Raw genomic sequence first — 17891 nt, forward strand, 5'->3', positions numbered from 1 at the left:
CGTGAATATTACAAATTTACATCAAACTTACACGGCCTAATGATGATGATAGTAGAAAACATCCCATGAAATATTTATGTCTGAAATGTCATATTTGATGAGAAATAAGTTGTCTAGTTTCTCGTTTGGAGTTTATCGCTCATGAGCGTTTTATTAATTTTTCTTTTTGCATCGATGTCATGCAAAATGTGTAATCGGTTTTCCACCATTTTCTCGTGACCCAGTTGGCTGATCGCTCTCAAAATTCTTAAGGTTTGTAAGTTTATGTATGTGGTGGATTACATTTAGTGCTTACAATGCCAGCAAATGTTTTGTAGCAAAACTAATTCTGTATTGTTCCTTTAACCATCTAGAAGGGTATCACGAACTTTTCACTTGAAGTGAATAATTTTGCCAATGCGTATGGGTGATTCTGGATGGATATTTTACAACAATAGCCTTCCCTTCCCACTGTGTTTTTCACTGATCTCCGTAACCATCGCGACGGTTTGAAGTATGCCGGCCGAACAAAATCGCCTTAAAATCATCTCGCCGGGGATCGGACTAAACTCAAAGTACAGATCTGTATGGCGAATAGTTCAACGTTTACGAGAATTTATAGTGCTAAAAGCATGGTATCAGCACATTTTATTTTGAGTGATTTCGATGTGTCAATGTGTGCTTGTTACATAAATACATCAAAGACAACTTCAGTTTTACTGTTTCCAGCGCTCATTTGATATACATGACATAAATATAGTTGCTTATAACGCAAACGAATTTAGACAACCGTATTTTGACAACGACCATGAGTACTAAAGATCGAGTCCGAGTACATTTTCAGTCGTGTGTCGAGTACATGACCTCGAGTATGGTTACTTTCTAGTCAATTATGCGTATTGTTGGCTATATGAGTACCAAAACTAATTTATACCCAGTAGAGTGCAATATCCGGGCACAATGTCAAAGATCTGGGTAACAGAGGCAAGATAAGGGCAGCAGAGGTCAATATAAGGGCAAAAGTCCTAGATCAGTGCAACAGAGGCAAGATCAGGATAACAAAGGTTATACTATCAGGGCAGCAGAGGTAAATATCATCAGGGCAACAGAGGTGAAGATCAGGGCAACATAGACCAATATCAGGGCAATAGTGGTCAAGTTCAGGGCAGCACGACCTATATCAGGGCAGCAGAGGTAAATATCATCAGGGCAACAGAGGTGAAGATCAGGGCAACATAGACCAATATCAGGGCAATAGTGGTCAAGTTCAGGGCAGCACGACCTATATCAGGGCAACAGAGGGCAATATCAAGGCAACAGAGGTTACTCTCAGGGCAACAGAGACCAAAAACAGGGCAACAGAGGTGAAGATCAAGGCAACAGAGGTTACTCTCAGGGCAACAGAGACCAAAAACAGGGCAACAGAGGTGAAGATCAGGGCAACATGGACCAATATCAGGGCAATAGTGGTCAAGTTCAGGGCAGCACGACCTATATCAGGGCAACAGAGGGCAATATCAAGGCAACAGAGGTTACTCTCAGGCGACAGAGACCAAACACCAGGCAACAGAGGTGAAGATCAGGGCAACAGAGACCAAAAGCAGGGCAATAGTGGTCAAGTTCAGGGCAGCACGGCCTATATCAGGGCAACAGAGGGCAATATCAAGGTAATAGAGGTTACTGTCAGGGCAACAGAGACCAAAAACTGGGCAACAGAGGTCAAGAACATGGCAACATAGACCAATATCAGGGCAATAGTGGTCATGTTCAGGGCAGCACGACCTATATCAGGGCAACAGAGGGCAATATCAAGGCAACAGAGGTTACTCTCAGGCGACAGAGACCAAAAACAGGGCAACAGAGGTCAAGAACATGGCAACAGAGACCAATATCGGGGCAACGATTCCCGGCACGATAGTCGAGCAGTACTCTAGTACAAGTACTACAACACTGTAAAGTTCTACATGACAACCTATACAGTATACCTTTCGTCTAAAAGTATCAGAGGGGAGGAAACATAATTTTGAAGAACCTCACTAATTATTCTTGTTTTAAGTATGTTTCGATAACGGCGTCAAAGACTCAAAATAACCACGAACTATTTTGTTTTGTTTATATACCAACCGTGCATACTTGGAAATCCGTATTACTTTCAACTTGAACTGATTATCATGAAAGTACAAAGATCAGCAACAGTTCTCACAACGTAATGGACAATTTAACTTTTCTTTTCCAAGATGAATCCAAAACATACCAAACAGTATAACACCGTTTCTCAAAGTCATACACAAGACAAAGTCCTATCTTCCCAGGTTCATGGAAGTTTAGGAATTTAAATATAAATGTCCCGCTCTCCTTGGAGGACACCTTAAACGATCACGATCAAACCATATTCAATTTCATCTGTTAAATATAAATGCAATAATATTTAAGTGATTCATAGTTCCAGTGATTTCATCGAATAAGTTTATTCCAAAGGATTAGTGGTAGACGAAGCAAATTTGAGAAGGTTTTTACCCAGCGTCCGTCGCTAAGCTCTCAAGATTAAATTTCGGTTCGAAGCTCTATCACTGGTTTCAACAAGAGCTATACTATTTTTTATACTTCTTTTTTATTTATTTATTTATTTTACCTTCCCCTCAAAGATTTTAAATAGGCCGTGCTTTTTGCAGCAGTATCGGTTTTAAGTGCCGACAATCCAACCACTAGGGACGTCCTGCGTCGGGAAGACTATGCATTTTTATATAGCACCCTAAGCCCTGCATAATGTACAACCTCAAATTTGCATTCAAAGGAAAGTACAAGAGATATTGATTCATCTTCAAATGGGAAACATCATTTTAGGACACTTTAAAAAAGTTGTTGGTATTCCACGGCTTTGAGGAATTTTCTAAACTTAATACTTTGGCTTTTTGAAAGATTTATGTGCAAACGACACGCATCAAACCCACCGGGATAAGGTAATATTCCTCACGAAATTACCCATTAATTAGATATGACGGTGTGAATACAATTATATTGAGAAATGGAAAGTTAGTTTTGTGTTTGGCGAGCAACATTACTTTTTACTAGCCCGGCCATTATAACGAAACAAGGGTCTGTTATGAAATGCGTTTTACTCCCTATAGAACAGTTGTCTTGTTTTCCTTATTACATTGAAATCGAAAAGTTGAAACAGACAAAGCTTTGTTTGATGCAATTAGGTAGTAATTGAAAGTATTCATTTTGGGCTTAAACAAAAGATGTTAAGCCATCAGATTATCCGAAGGGGATTACGTTGAAATCGGTAAATCTATAATATAGTATTTTGGTTATAAAAGTATCAAATTCGAAAAATGTTTTTCCGGATCTTGATGCTTACTAAAAGCCTGTTATGCGTAAATATGAATTATTTAACTCTATTTTTATTTTTATTTATTTTGAAAAATAAGTATGTTACAAATAGCCTGTTTCAATCAATATGTATGTTATAAGTGTTAATATTTCACTTGAATGTTAAAATGTCGGAATTATACGTCAAAGGAACTGATGTGCGCAAATGATCTCGAAAGATAACATTATTCTGTTTATTTACAAAAACAAAATTATCATGCGCAACAAAATTATTTCTGTTTAAATTATATTTCATAAGCTTTCTGATTTTGAATGAAGCTGAATTTTAAATCCAGCATATTAGTCAGATATTCAATAATCAAAATAAATATTCAAAATTAATTCTGATTGAATAATAATACGGACAAGAAAGGTGACTGTCCCACTTGACCCAAAAAATGTATTCAGGTAAAAACGGATTTTAACTGTTGTGATAATTATCAATACATCCTTTGCATGACGTCACTAGACCAAACAGCGCCCCACTGAGGTCAATGGATACCTATCATTGGCTGAGAGTTGTGCATAGACCTTATCGCAAATACTCGGTACGCGCGCTGTATGCGTCAGGAGATGAACATTATTTTATTAGCATGTACGTATTTACAAGTATACTGCACGACCCTCCCGAAAACATCGCCTATGTTCAGCTTTTTCTCTCAAAAACGTGACGACTTATGAGGCTGAAACTTCTACAGGTTGTTTTAACAAGCATCTTTGTTCACAGTGAGTAGAGATGCCAAGAGGTACCAAACCCTACAATGGTATTACTCTGCTCTTTAGGAAACGTGACGTCACATGTTACGTGGGCAACACTGTCCACTATCTTAATCTCCGAGGTCATTTATAGCATGATTAATATACTTTAATAATACTCACATTCTTTGAACTGAGATGTACTAAAAGACAATAATAACTTAAACAAATTTCATGCCTAAAATAGCCCTCGTGATGTTTAAGTGAAAGCATACCGCACTAAGTGTTTTTCAATTACGCACGCATTACTCCTGCACAAATTGTTACGTTATTAATAATTATTTATTCATTCTCTTGTGCACCCGACTCTACAAGGGAGGTTTTTTAATTAATGCAAAATTATTTGATATTGATTAAACTGAGGATCCAAACTCACTCAAGGCCACATCCAACGGTTTCAAGTATTTGTTTTATCTAAAACGACGATCAACAGTTTGTTTTGTCTTAATGCATTCAATTAGTATCCTAATAGGCGCTGATGAATTTAATAAGCGCGGTGGTAATGGTTTGCAATCACTTCATTTCAGCGAAGGCTGATACAAGATGATAAATCGATGAAGTTTGGCCTCGTGCCCCCCCCCCCCCCCCCAGCTGTAGGGGGGGGGGGGGGGCGAGTGGGTAAGGGCTTTGGTGCCACCCTAATATGGGTGCCGATCTTTTGGCGTGGTCTTAAAATCGCAGTGGTTGTCGGGAATAAGTATTGAACATGATTGATAAGGGAAAAAACATAATTGTTTAACTTTTAACCTGAGAGCTTGCTGATTTTGAAGTTTATACAATTTATCGGTGAAATATCTCCTTTTTTGAGCAGTAGACGGGCAGAGGTGTATTACTGGCACTGGGGGAGGGGCAAAGCCAAAGTTGGGGTGGGGGAGGGGCTTTCTACGAAACTAACCATTAATGTTGATGGTTGTCAATCTAACGGGGACAGGAGGTGAGGAGGTTATAAGGTTTCTGGGGGTGGGGGCATCCCCTTGCCCCACTCTCTGCTTAAAGAAATTAAAACTTGAGCCGTGGTCGGTCAGTTATGTATCACTAACTTGATCATCTGGTCTTATTTTTTGTTAAAGTTCTTTCCTTAATAAAAAAAAAAACCTGTAAAAATCAATAATGTACTTTAAAATAATTTCACAACATTCAACGAACTTCTCGCTTTGTTTTGGGTTATTTTCTGTCCTTTTTTACCTTATTATAATGGACTCTGGTGATGTATTGCCAATTTCTGTCCCTTTTTTTACAGAAATTTCCTGCGTAGTGCTAGCTTGCTTTAAAGGGTATAATTGCCGGCTGACTGCATGTTTCCACACAACACCGAGAGCCCGCTGAACCCTTAATAAACTTTTCATTAAGGAAACGCATCGAAACGTGCCCAGATGATGTGCCAGGTTTCTAATGGGGCAAGGAAATGCCAGTTACAGTGTACAACAAGACGTCGAGGTAATCTCGCCTGTTTAAGTCTTTGGAGAGTGAAACAAACGATACATGTATATTCAATGCTGTGCTCCCGTCGATTAAATTAACAACTCACGGTACATCTTTGCTGATGGCGGGCCGTGCCAGAAAAGCTAGATTTGTGTTCGATATCAACAACAAATCGCATCTGGCTTCGCTGCAATTGAATTTGGTTGAACTTTTTTTTTTTTTTTCTGTCACACTCACATGCAGGTATAGATAGTTGCACAGCAGAAGCTGAACCTCCTCGCGTGTATTGATGTACGGTAGTTTAATATTTCAATTAATTGATAACGTCACGTGTTCTGGGAATATCAATGGTTATTTTCCTGTGAGTTATTTTGCTAATTGTGTCAATAATATGTTTCTAATACACTGTAATGATGTTACTCATAAAGAACGGAAAGATCAAGAAAAAAAATCAAGGACAAAACAAAACCGAGATTGAGACTAACGACAACAACAAGAGCACCAACAACGACGTCAACAAGAACACAACAAAAACAATAAACAACAAGTTCAACAGAAAAAGCAGCAGCAATATCAACAACAACAGCAACGACGACGACGACGGCGACAGTCGCGTTATTATGAAAAGGTGTAATTTAAATAGTATGTGATTTATATTTTGAACATTGCCAATCTACACTTCTCAAACAAAGATTGCCGTAATTCAGTCAGAAGCCCTGACGGACTCACCAGAGAAAAAATACAAACATGATTGACGTCACGTTCACCAGACTAAAAATAGCTGGTCGTGATGCACTTTAGCTGGGATCCAATATGGCCGCCGGCAGACCATTGGAGTTTGTACAATGCTTGTGTTTACTTTCATTAAATGTAGGCTGTAGTTATGCTTGTTAATACAAACTATCAATTAATAAATAAAGGAAACGACTCGCATTTTGCCCCTCAAAAATATTCCTTTTGACTTAAAGAAGTTAGGACCGACAAAAACAGTTTCAACATCCCTGCCCCAAACCATAAAAATAGTAAAATGCTCATGTGTTTCCAGAAAAACAGGACAACTTCATTTGGATGAAATTGTGTGTAGTTTTTCTTATTCCTTTCGGTGTTAAATAAAGAGAAGTATAGACAACATAAATGTAAAGAAAAAAAAAAAAAAAAAAACAGAAATAAGATCAAGACAAATCCTGGACGTTCCGTTAATAATATTGAATGAATTTTATTTGTATTTAAAACCCATTCTTTGAGAGCATCCACGGCGATTTTCAAGATCCTCTGGGTTCCTCGTTAAAAGAAAAAAAAATGACGTCACGGATATCTAATCATCTGTACATAAAAAGTCATTCAACTTTAGCAAGACCTCGAAGTATCACACATCCTTTGGGTGTATACGAAGATAATGAAAGCTGTATGAAACATGATGATGGGCTAGATTGATGTGTCTTGTTCGTTCATGAACTGATGGCCGCAACTATACTAAAGTCAATACTGATAATGTTTGGAATATAGGTGGGAGGTGATTTCAGATGAATGGATCTGATGGAGAAATGCACTGCCTAATTGAAGACAGCTTGAAGAAAGTCTACATAATATACAATCACTTTCAAGGGCTTGCCTGAAAATATTGTTCACAATTCGTGAAACTATTTTCTTAATAAAAATGTATATTCTTTCTGCACTTTAACCGTGTACAAACATAATGTTATTTTTTAAATGCCTTCAGTGCATCTCTCTATTATACCATCCGAGTGTAAGAACACAATCAATAAAAAAAAAATTACATGAAATCTAATGAAGCCTGTTAGACACGACAATTGTTAATTTGAATAAAAATAACGCAACAACAAAAGACGATCAGCATCAGCAACACAACAACAACAATCACAACAGCAATAACAGCATTATAGCACAACAACGACGATGACGACCACAAAAACAAAAACAAACAAACAAACAAACAAACAAACAAACAAACAAACAAACAAACAAACAAACAGAAAAAAAGAAAGAAAAAAAACAGTAAAAGAAACCAACAAAAACAAGAAAAACAACAAGATAGACAAAACACATTATTTGAAATAGTCTTTACTTTGGCTTATGGATAAGTCATTCACCAATTAGAGACTTTCTATTTATCAATTAATAAATATAGTATTTGTTCAATATTGGATGGTTTTATGATTAGGCAACGCTAGATAGAGCCAATGTTAAGACTATCTGCAACAACGTTAATAATTCGAGTTAGATTAGTGTTTAGTTTTGTCCAGACGAAGCAGTTAAAAACACAATACAGCTTTACTGTTTATTTATGACAATCATATACTAACCCGTACGGAAATCTTAGACATGGTCTATGTTTTAACGTGACACTTTTAATGCTTTGAAGGTTTAAAACCTACTGGGGAAAAATATTCATAAAAATTCTGACTATAAAAAGCTCTACTCTCATTGTAAGTCCATATGTGTTTTTGTTTGTCTGGGCCAAAAGCTGTGGCTTTTCTCGTTTTGCCCCCATTTCCAATTCTCCTCAATACTGTTCTTTGTTACTATTATTTGTATTACTTGTTGGTATGGAGATAAATGTCTTGAAATGAATATGCTATGAAACCAGAAGACAAGTTTTTTTTTGTAAAAACATGCACCGATATTCAGCTTCATTTTAGGGAAGATATTTCTAAAAAACAAATTCTAAAAGGTTGTGATTTAAAATAGTAGGATGGATGTTTACAATTCTACTCAGGTTTTGCTTTGTCTTTCAGGTAAATGACTCCCGTGCGGATATATAAATATACAACATGCTCAGATATATAAAGCACATATCCCGTCGCAATAAAAACTATTACCCGTTAAGTGGGGGATGACTAAATAGAATCACTCTCGCTGGACATGCCGCTTTTTGCGAAAATACTGACATTTCGGTAATTTAATGGATTTGTCTCTAGCTGCCGGGATCGGTAGTTTGTGCCGCGGATAACAAGCTCGTCTTCACCGGGGTAGATAAGGCGCACAGCCCCCGGCTCCTTCAACAGCTTATCACTAACCAGCCAGCGTGGAAAACACATCGCCCAAGGGCTACGCATTTTCTCTCCCTGATTACACTATACCTGTGCCGTTCAAATCCACTTTAGGAGGGCTAATATCAATTAGGCTGCCCGGACAAATGTCATTTCCTTTAAAATTGAATTTTTCTTTTCAAGCACTCCCTCGGTGCGGACGGGGGCTTTAGCGGGAGCGGCGTGGTGAATCACCGGGTACTGCATCCATTGTGCCCGGGCACGGATATATCGAAGAGAAATTTGATTAATATTTCATCACCGTGCGGATTTCTGCCTAGATAATTTCATTACATGCAAAGCCGTTGTCAGTTGTTCGCATCACTTTGGAATTTTCCCCTCGACTTGAAGAAAGGGAAAAAAGGGATGAGCAAGAAATCAGCGACAAGAAATCGAAGCAAATGATATTAGATGGGCCCATTAGTCTCCCCGATTCGCCCCGTGGGAGGAGAAAGATTCACGTTGAAATGACATTGTACAGTATAGAAGAAAAAACCTTCACAATACAATTACAACAGTAAGTCAACGGTAGGTTGATTTGAAAGCACAGCGTGGCAATAGGGGAGGCTCCTGCATAAAACAGCACCGCCATCCCCCACCTTAAATCCCTTGGCAAAGCGCCTGGTTTATCCAAGCAATGACGTCACTCGCCCTGCATAATCTGGATATAAAATGCTTTTGAGTCACTCTCCATTAGATACTGCGACTTAATTCCATTATTTTCGTTCCTCGCTCGCAAATGCAAATGTATTTTTTCAAGGGGAAATTAAACCTATATTACTGAACTTGTGGATTGGAAATCCATGCTACTGATTTTTCAGGCCTGCAGTGGCAAGGCAATGTATATTTCAAAATCCTTTAAGCTCCTTTACTTAATGGAAAATCAAATATGAATGAAAAGATAAAATAATATCACAATTATTTGTTTCAAAAGCTCGTGGCAGATTCAACATTTTAAATGTGGTGTGAAATTTCGGGAACTAGCGCAGTGTGTTGTTTTTAGGGAGGGAGAGCGCTACTAAAACGAATAGGAATTATATGTTTACCAATTTGTCAGGGGCTTTAGGCAAATTCGTTTCAGCTCAGTGTATAGAAGACTTTATTAACGAGGAAACTCTTGCGAACCGTCCAAAAGGAGATAGAAACACCAAACTGGCAACATCAAATCTCTCCCACACAAACAATGGTTTAACGTCTATTGAATGAAATGCACAAATCAACATATTGTTACTATAAAGACACATCTAGTCATTGTGAATTCAGATTAAGAATAACCAAATTAACCCAAAGATTAATGAATTGATAAAATAACAGCTCAATTCATATTGGGTAATTATAGGCGCACATGTTACGTGAACTGACCTAGGATAAGAATTTGCAGCATCACATAATGATATAATGTAAAATGTGATGATATAATGTAAAAATTATGTTTTAAAAATCAATCCAACTAACCCCATAAAGAATCACACGTATATCTTTGTGATCAGACGTACGACAGGACACTGACAAAAAGTTTGTTTTATTCTCCATCAAATTTCGGGGGGGGGGGGGGTAAAGAAAGGTTATCCGAGGGCATCAAACTCACCCCGTATAATTATATTGCCCCAAAAACAAATGTTTAAATCAATCAAACCATACAAAGTGACTATTAGTGTTCATCTCGCTCTATTTTTGTTACACGCTTTCAATCACAATTAAGTTTCAATATTAAACTGTCAACAGATAGTGATAACAACTAGGCGTGCGCCCCACATATACAAACACTATGGCTGAGCGCATATCCTTTTGTTGATGTTAGATGTATCCCACAAGGATCAATGCTTGGTCCGCCCATAACGCGCGCACTGACAATAAACACCTCCCGATTCCCACGTGAGACTGCGCCCGGCTGACCGGGCCAGAACAGCGGGCTTTCCCATAGCTTTCCGGTAGCCCGGTGAGCCGTAAGGAAAACAAGAACAACACTTGCGTGCTATCAGCATGGGATTCAGCAAGATTCCACTCCCCCCTCTCGTATTTATTTATTGTTATTATTATAGAAAATATTGTTTATCTGTTTTTATTTGGAACAAAACAACCACATTGATTTTGCGTTTGTTGTGTCCCTCATTGTTTGTTTTGCATCAATGCGAAACGTCAACATTAGTTTTGTCCTTCCCGTGGTCATGTTGACGCATTATTACTGACCGAGTTATTCTCACAAACAAATCCATTTTTTCCCCGTCAGTCGTCTGGGTCTAATGTGGCGTGCACAACGTTCGACCTAACATTTAATTGTCCGTACATTCACCGTTGTATTCCTCATGAATAACGACAAATCCTGCGAACGGGCGTATTGCATGGTCTTAACCTCTTCACTTGAACGTGTAGGACTCAAGTGAAAAGATATTGGGAATCCCACACAAAGCGAGATAAAACCAACAGTGCTGCAACTTTAGCTCCTTTGACGGATTGTCAGTGTATACTTTGGATTTAATTTTGCATGAATGATAATAATAGGCATGGGCAACTGTCTGTTAGGCACATGTCTGCAGACCTTGGGAAATGTGAACTAAAAAAACAAAGTTGTGAGGATAAGAATAATGTGACTGTCAGCAAGGCACATGCCATTAAACATTGAGTATGAACTAAACAAAAAGGGAGGCTCGCTAGGTTGAGATAATGAATCAATACCAGTATAAGTGGGGCATGTTTCGTGAACCCTGTTTTTTGTGGTTTGTCAATTTATAATGTGTAGTTGTTTTATCGAACGTTGTATGGATAAGAATAATATGTGACTGTCAGTAAGGCATTGGACCTTCAAAATTAAGTGAACAAAGCACCATAAGCACGGTTGCTTGGTTGGCATGAGAGATAGGTTCCGGATTAGGCATAGGCACCGGTTTAGGTTCCGGGTTAGGCACAAGCTCTGGCTTAGACACAAGCCCCAGCTTAGGTTCCGGTTAAGATTCCGGATAAGGCATAGGCTCCGGTTTAAGTCCGGCTTTACACAGTCGCACGTTTTTATAAATAACCGGAGCACAGGACGAATCCGTGGTTTTGATAACATAACACTTCATTAAACTGCTATACATAATGTCTACTATTTTACATAGAAAGGCCAAAATAAACCACAGAAAAGGCACAGCTAACGGTTCGATAGCACTTCTACAAATAACGAAATTTTGTGCCTACTATTTCACATAGAAAAGCTACAATAAACCACAGAACAGGCACAGTTAATGGTTTGATAGCACTTCTACAAATAACGAAATTTTGTGTCTACTATTTCACATAGAAAAGCCACACTAAACCACAGAAAAGGCACAGTTAACGGTTTGATAGCACTTCCACAAATAAAGACAATTTTGGCTCAATGTCTTTGCAACAACATCTAAGAAATATATACTTCAGTTAATGAAATTACAATTTAAACCGAGCAAAGTAAGGTGTAACGGTAATTTTGCACAGCTGTCCGCGTTTTAAGTCTACCCTTTTATCAGTAAAGTGACCATGGCATGTAAGATGAAAAACGGTCGTCTCCAAAGTAATTGTATTTGGACTACTCTGTCCAAGTTAAGAAGGAATCCCATGGAAGGGGTAACTTAGTTTGCACAAAGCGCTTTGATACAAGATAAAAACATGTCCTTCAAAATAAAACCTCTCTCTAATAAATCCTTTCAAGTTGGAACTATGTTCATGAGTGTCGACGGGCCAATCCACCAAGGAATTAAAAATGCACGCCTTAAAGATTCTACAAAGGAAGAATTCAGTTTGGCCGTACAAATTCAACGGGAGCGAATCCGCAAATTTGACATCTTGATTGTGTTATTGAAAATGTGGCTAGTGCGGTAAAAGCGTTTGTGATTAAATTAGGAACGAAACTCCGGGCAGGAGGGAACTCAGAAACCATGAAAGTATTGAGTTATAGGAGAAAGGTGCTTTGACGGAGTTGAAATCATGGAGGGGAAAACAAACTAAACGTGTTTGGTAATGGCATAGACGTTTTTTTTTCTCTCGTCATCTTTCCTTGACGATTATAACATGGGAGGATTTTTACAACCTCCATAAAAGAATGAAGTGTTGAGCTGCCACTTTAAGATATTGTTTAGTTGTGAATCTTTGTCTAGTTACACGACACATTGCAAATGTTAAACGAGAAATCGTTGTTAGAAGAAACTAACAATACATCGTTGGTAAATGTTTTTGGGGAATATCAGTACTATCGTTCGCTTTTTCTTTCATGTCTGTTAAGGATTCAATTTCATTTGGGACATGAAACTAAAAGACCTCCACATAAGGCAGGGTTTTGAAACACTATGTGAACTAACACGTCCACATAGTGTTTTTGTTTTAGGATTTTGTGTATAGAAAAAGGAATGTCCACAGACTGCAACACAGAGCTGTTTGGACTTGTAGAGATGTTCAAACCGAGGACATAACAAAAGGGACAATAGGTCAATTGATTTATATCACAAAGGAAAACAATGGGTCAACAATGGGGTACATTGAAACGCTAGGTGGCAGCAAACTTACCAGGTCAACTTCCATTGCTACTGGGTGCGTTCGTTTAGCTTCCCTGGGTCGACCCCGGTGTGTGGCGGTTTTTTTCCCAGGACGAACGTGTGCAGATAATTACCCACGTTCGTCCTGGAAAAAAAAACCCACCACACACCGGGGTCGACCCAGGGAAGCTAAACGAACGCACCCTAAGTAATCCTGAGCATGCGTTCTTTCCCAAGAACAATGGATTTACCTGGTAAGCCTGCTGCCACCCTTGCCTATCGAAAGTCCCCCTTTGCAGGCAATCAATGCTAATATTGTGATACTTTGTAACATTTTGAACAAAGACAAAGTTACTAGAGTGGGACTCGAACCAACAACCTCCGGATCAATGGCCGGTGCTCTACCAACTAAGCGATCTAGCCCCATGTTAGAGGTCTCTCAATTTTGTAATTTTGTTCGGGGTGCCAGACAGAGGCCATACAAACCGTTAATTGCGGTGTTTTGAAGAAAGTGAGCTTATAATTACATAATTATGGTTCCCTTTTTTTTATAGAAAATAATGATCTCAAAGGTTACTTACCCTCTTTCTCATCAGAGGAATAATATTGGTTAACAGCCTTTTCTTGTCAATAAACACCGTCCAACAATGCACACGTGTGAAGATTTCAACAAAAATGGCAGTAAGTTTTTGTGAAAAACACTTTTTGTCGCACAATTTTTGTGCTTTCAGATACCTATATAAAAGGGTTCAGGCCTGAAGTCTTTTAAATTTGAGTGAGAAATTACCTTTTGTTACTTCAGAGGGGCCGCTTCTCACAATGGGTCGTATGAATAAAAAGTAGTACTTACTTTTACTTGAAAATTTCAAGTATTTACTACCATCCATATGAATAAAAGGAAGTAAAAACTGTTACTTAAAAGTATTTACTAAAATGCTAAAAGTATCTACTTTTACCAAAAAGTAAATTCTTTTAATTTTAGCACTTACTTACTTCCATATGAATAAAACGGAGAATATACTACAAAATGCAAGTAAATACTAGTGATTTTTCAAGGTAGCTCCAGAGCTACCTTGGGCACAGAAGTAAAAGGCTCGTCCGAAGAAATGACAGTGTTTATGAATGTTCCTCACAGGATAAATGTTTTAGTCCAAAGGAAAGACATCACTGAAATATTAAATAGACACATACACAGTGTTTCACAACAGAACAATACTCACAAACTCAAACTGCTTTTAATCAAACTTGTTTAAATATGCTGAGGATAAAATAAAACCGTTTGTAAAAAAACCCGTTATGTATCATTACAGTAAGCTTTTTAAAAAGATATAAAGAATTTGTTCAACTCAGAAATGAATGCCTCGATCATTAAGGCTTATTGTTCATAAAATAATGCATTTCAATAGAACGTTTTTATTCTGTGTGTCCAGATGAGTCGTCTTCATCAAAATGTTGTCAGAATAAAACCCTCATGGCTGACTTGAAGATTTCTATGTTTCTGTTAAACCAAATGCTGCTTTGGCTGTGTGTGTGAGTGCGTACGTAGACGTGAATGGGAGTTGTAATACAAAGGAAACCTTTTGTTAAGAGCCATTCAGCCATGGTATATCAGAAGTATTTACTCCAAAGCATTAAGTGAATACTTTGCAGTAAAAGAATAGGTTTATTCATATGGAATTTAGAAGATGCTTTTACTGAATGCTTCTACTTGGAAGTTTATGCTTTTACTTTTTGCTAGTACTTGTCAGTAAATACTACTTTTTATTCATACGACCCATTGTTCTATACTATCAACAGCTCTACATTTCTCGTAAACTAAGTTTTTTAAGCCAATGAGTTATCTTGTAATTACCAATATTGTCCAGTGCCGTTAACATAAACCTTAGTTTGATTTGATTTGTATAAAAGCAATGCGAAGAGAATATAATACATCTTACTCGTCTTACAGGGTTCATGAGGTTTTTGTTAGATGATATTAAAGTAAAAGGATGCAAAATGGCAACAAAACTATTGTGTTCAATTATTGAAAAACAAAAAGGCAACTGGACTTGTTTGGTCATGACTTTACTGGCCCAACTGTAAAAACACTGGCCACTGGTCAGCGACCCAGTGTAAATAATTCCACTGGTCTGCGGTCCAGTGTAAATAAATTTGAACATAATAATCCTGAATTGAAAAACATATCTCTGGAAGGAAACAAAAGCGGAAACATTTCTCTAGAAGGTTAACATGCACTTTAATTTGATTGACCTTTAGATTATAACTTACCATATTTCTCAAAAACAAGTTACCACTTTAATTTGTCTTCAAGTTTGTCAGATATCGAAGTGCACACAATGGATACTTTAAAAGGTCGTTGTATAAAGCGCGTTGTATGGAACTATCTTTTGTCTGAGGTCCGTCCAATCCAAGTGTGGGTTGCGCATAATGGATGCATTAGCGACTTTTTGGTCGGAGTAAGAGTGCAGTGTCGTTAGGAGCGATGGTTTCAAGATGACGCCGCGTCAAGTTGCAATTGCCTACTGTCTGAGTCAATGGATTCTATCGTGTGTGGAAATCTGTACCGAAATTAGCGCGGCAAAAAGAGTTTTTCGCTGGTATATTGTGAAAGAATATATTATGCATTGAAAATGAGATACCCCCTATATAAAGAGTTCTGGTAAGCGCAGTGACCAATTTCATACGAATTGCTTTAGCACAAAAAGTAGCTAAGCATAAATAAACTTACGCTTACCAAAACAAGGTAACCAGCCAAACTACGTACGAAGTGCAAGTTGTGACTATTATCCTCATCCTGCAATATTTCCTGCTTAAGCAGCTCTATTAAATTGGGCCCAGCCCGCAGGATTGAATTACCTTTAAAGTATTGATCCTAAAGTATCATGCCCTCGGTAGACATTTCAACACAAGATTTGTCAACACAATCGCGAATAACGACCAATAAACAAGCCAAGAATGGATGTTATTACGAAAACTCATCTCATTATCATTAGCATCGCATCTTAATAATTGAATGGGGCGCGTTTCGCTTGAGCGGCCCCCGCAAACTACCAATAAAACAAAAATGAGCAGTGTTAGGAAAATGAACTGTCGAGGAGAAGAAAAAAAAGGACCTTGACTTCTCCCGTGAGATTTCAACCTCGAGCCCACAGTCTGTGCATTATTTTGTTCTTTACATTATTATTTTGTTCTTTGACCCTAACCCTAATAATAGTATACATAACCCTAACCCTTACCCCAACCCTGACCCTAACTACTAACCCTTACCCTTACCCCATCCGCATTTCCATCTTGCGGCCTGGGACTCGTCCCTACCCCTAACCCTAACAAAATCACTGGTCATCAGCAGTGTCCATGGTGCAACATACCGCGAGGCGGGCACCGCGCTAGAAGTCCCGGGTGAATTGGTGAGAGGTTACCGGGCACTGGAGCGATACGATTGCTACCCGGCCCGGGCTCGGTGAAGCGAGACCCCACAGGCCGCGAGGATTCCCTTAGATTGGATTTGGCTGGAAATTAATTCTCGCTGACACGTCAGGTGAGGCTGTCTTGACACTACTGAGAGCTGACTTTAACGGTTCATGGCGGGAAACAAATAAAGGTCACGGGGTCACGGACTGACCAATGGTGTGGCACATGACGACGCACGTGTTAAGCCGATGAGCCTATCATCTGAACGGTAGCAGATGGGGAAATTTAGCTAATAATATTGTGGCTAGATCGACATGTTTGATGAACATACTATAGGGTCTATTCATGTTCGAAGAACAATCATTTTGGTTTGAATACCCATAGTATTAGCACTGTATATACTCAGTACTTTCCCGAGTTCTGTGAAAAATACAAGGAAATTACTCAGGTGGGATTCGATTCAACGATCCTTTACAATTCTAGAGCAGTGTCATACCAAGATAGACACTTAAAGAATGTTGTCTCGAATGAACAACATGTTGAGTAACACTCCTCTTTTTAATTGATGTATTGATTGATTGCCAGAAATAAAACAATGAGACTAACGGAATGTCCAGCAATTTTGCAATATAGTGAAGATTGAAGATAGAACTTTGGTTATGGTGACGCCATGTTGACTTTTACTTCCGTGTCAACCGGAAGTGGGACCATATCTTAAGAATTACGCGGCCAATTTTCAAATTCGTTTCAGTTATAGATCTTTTAAGCGTATTGTGTTTGGGTTACCCAGTGACGTCGAAATACCCAAACAGCGCCCTGAGATCAGTGGAAACTTATCATTGGGGTATTTTAGGTGCGTTACACAACACACGGGACCAACGGTTTTACGTCCCATCCAAAGGACGAAGCTATGATTAAATTTTCTTGCTTAAGGACACAAGAGTGTCGCGTCTGGGTCTCGAACCCACACACTGCTGATCAGAACATGGTGCTTGGAAATAACATATCAGCCACATGGTAGTATGTTACACACGTGTGAATGTTCTAAAATGCTACATGTTGCGTACGTCCCAAACAACGTGGCACCACAAAACAACACAGTTAAAATATGGTGCCTGGAAATATAATATCAGCCACATGAAAGTATGTTACACACGGCGAAACGTAATGGCTAATGCACTTTATACACGGCGGCTCTCAGTTCCTAATTACTGACTAAGTGTTCACGGACATAGACGGAATTTTCATTAATCATCCCGACCCAGTTAGCCTTGTTGTTTTAAGCCATGACATCTCTGATCATTAGGTCGTCAAGGCCTCGGAACTCTGAGACGACAGTTATTAATATCGAAATAATCATAATTCCTTAAACCCACAGCGCCAGGCTTCACAAGTTTTAATTATAGCGCGCCCG

General features: G+C 38.5%; 1 protein-coding gene across 1 annotated transcript in view; it reads right to left on the reverse strand.

Annotated features, from left to right (window-relative positions):
* The window catches only part of LOC139944682 (uncharacterized), a 95613-nt gene that overhangs the window by 38804 nt on the left and 38918 nt on the right, over window positions 1-17891 (reverse strand). The gene's annotated exons all lie outside the window — the stretch shown is intronic.

Source organism: Asterias amurensis, chromosome 11 (genome assembly GCF_032118995.1).
Source record: "Asterias amurensis chromosome 11, ASM3211899v1".
In the NCBI taxonomy this organism is placed as follows: Eukaryota; Metazoa; Echinodermata; class Asteroidea; order Forcipulatida; family Asteriidae; genus Asterias; species Asterias amurensis.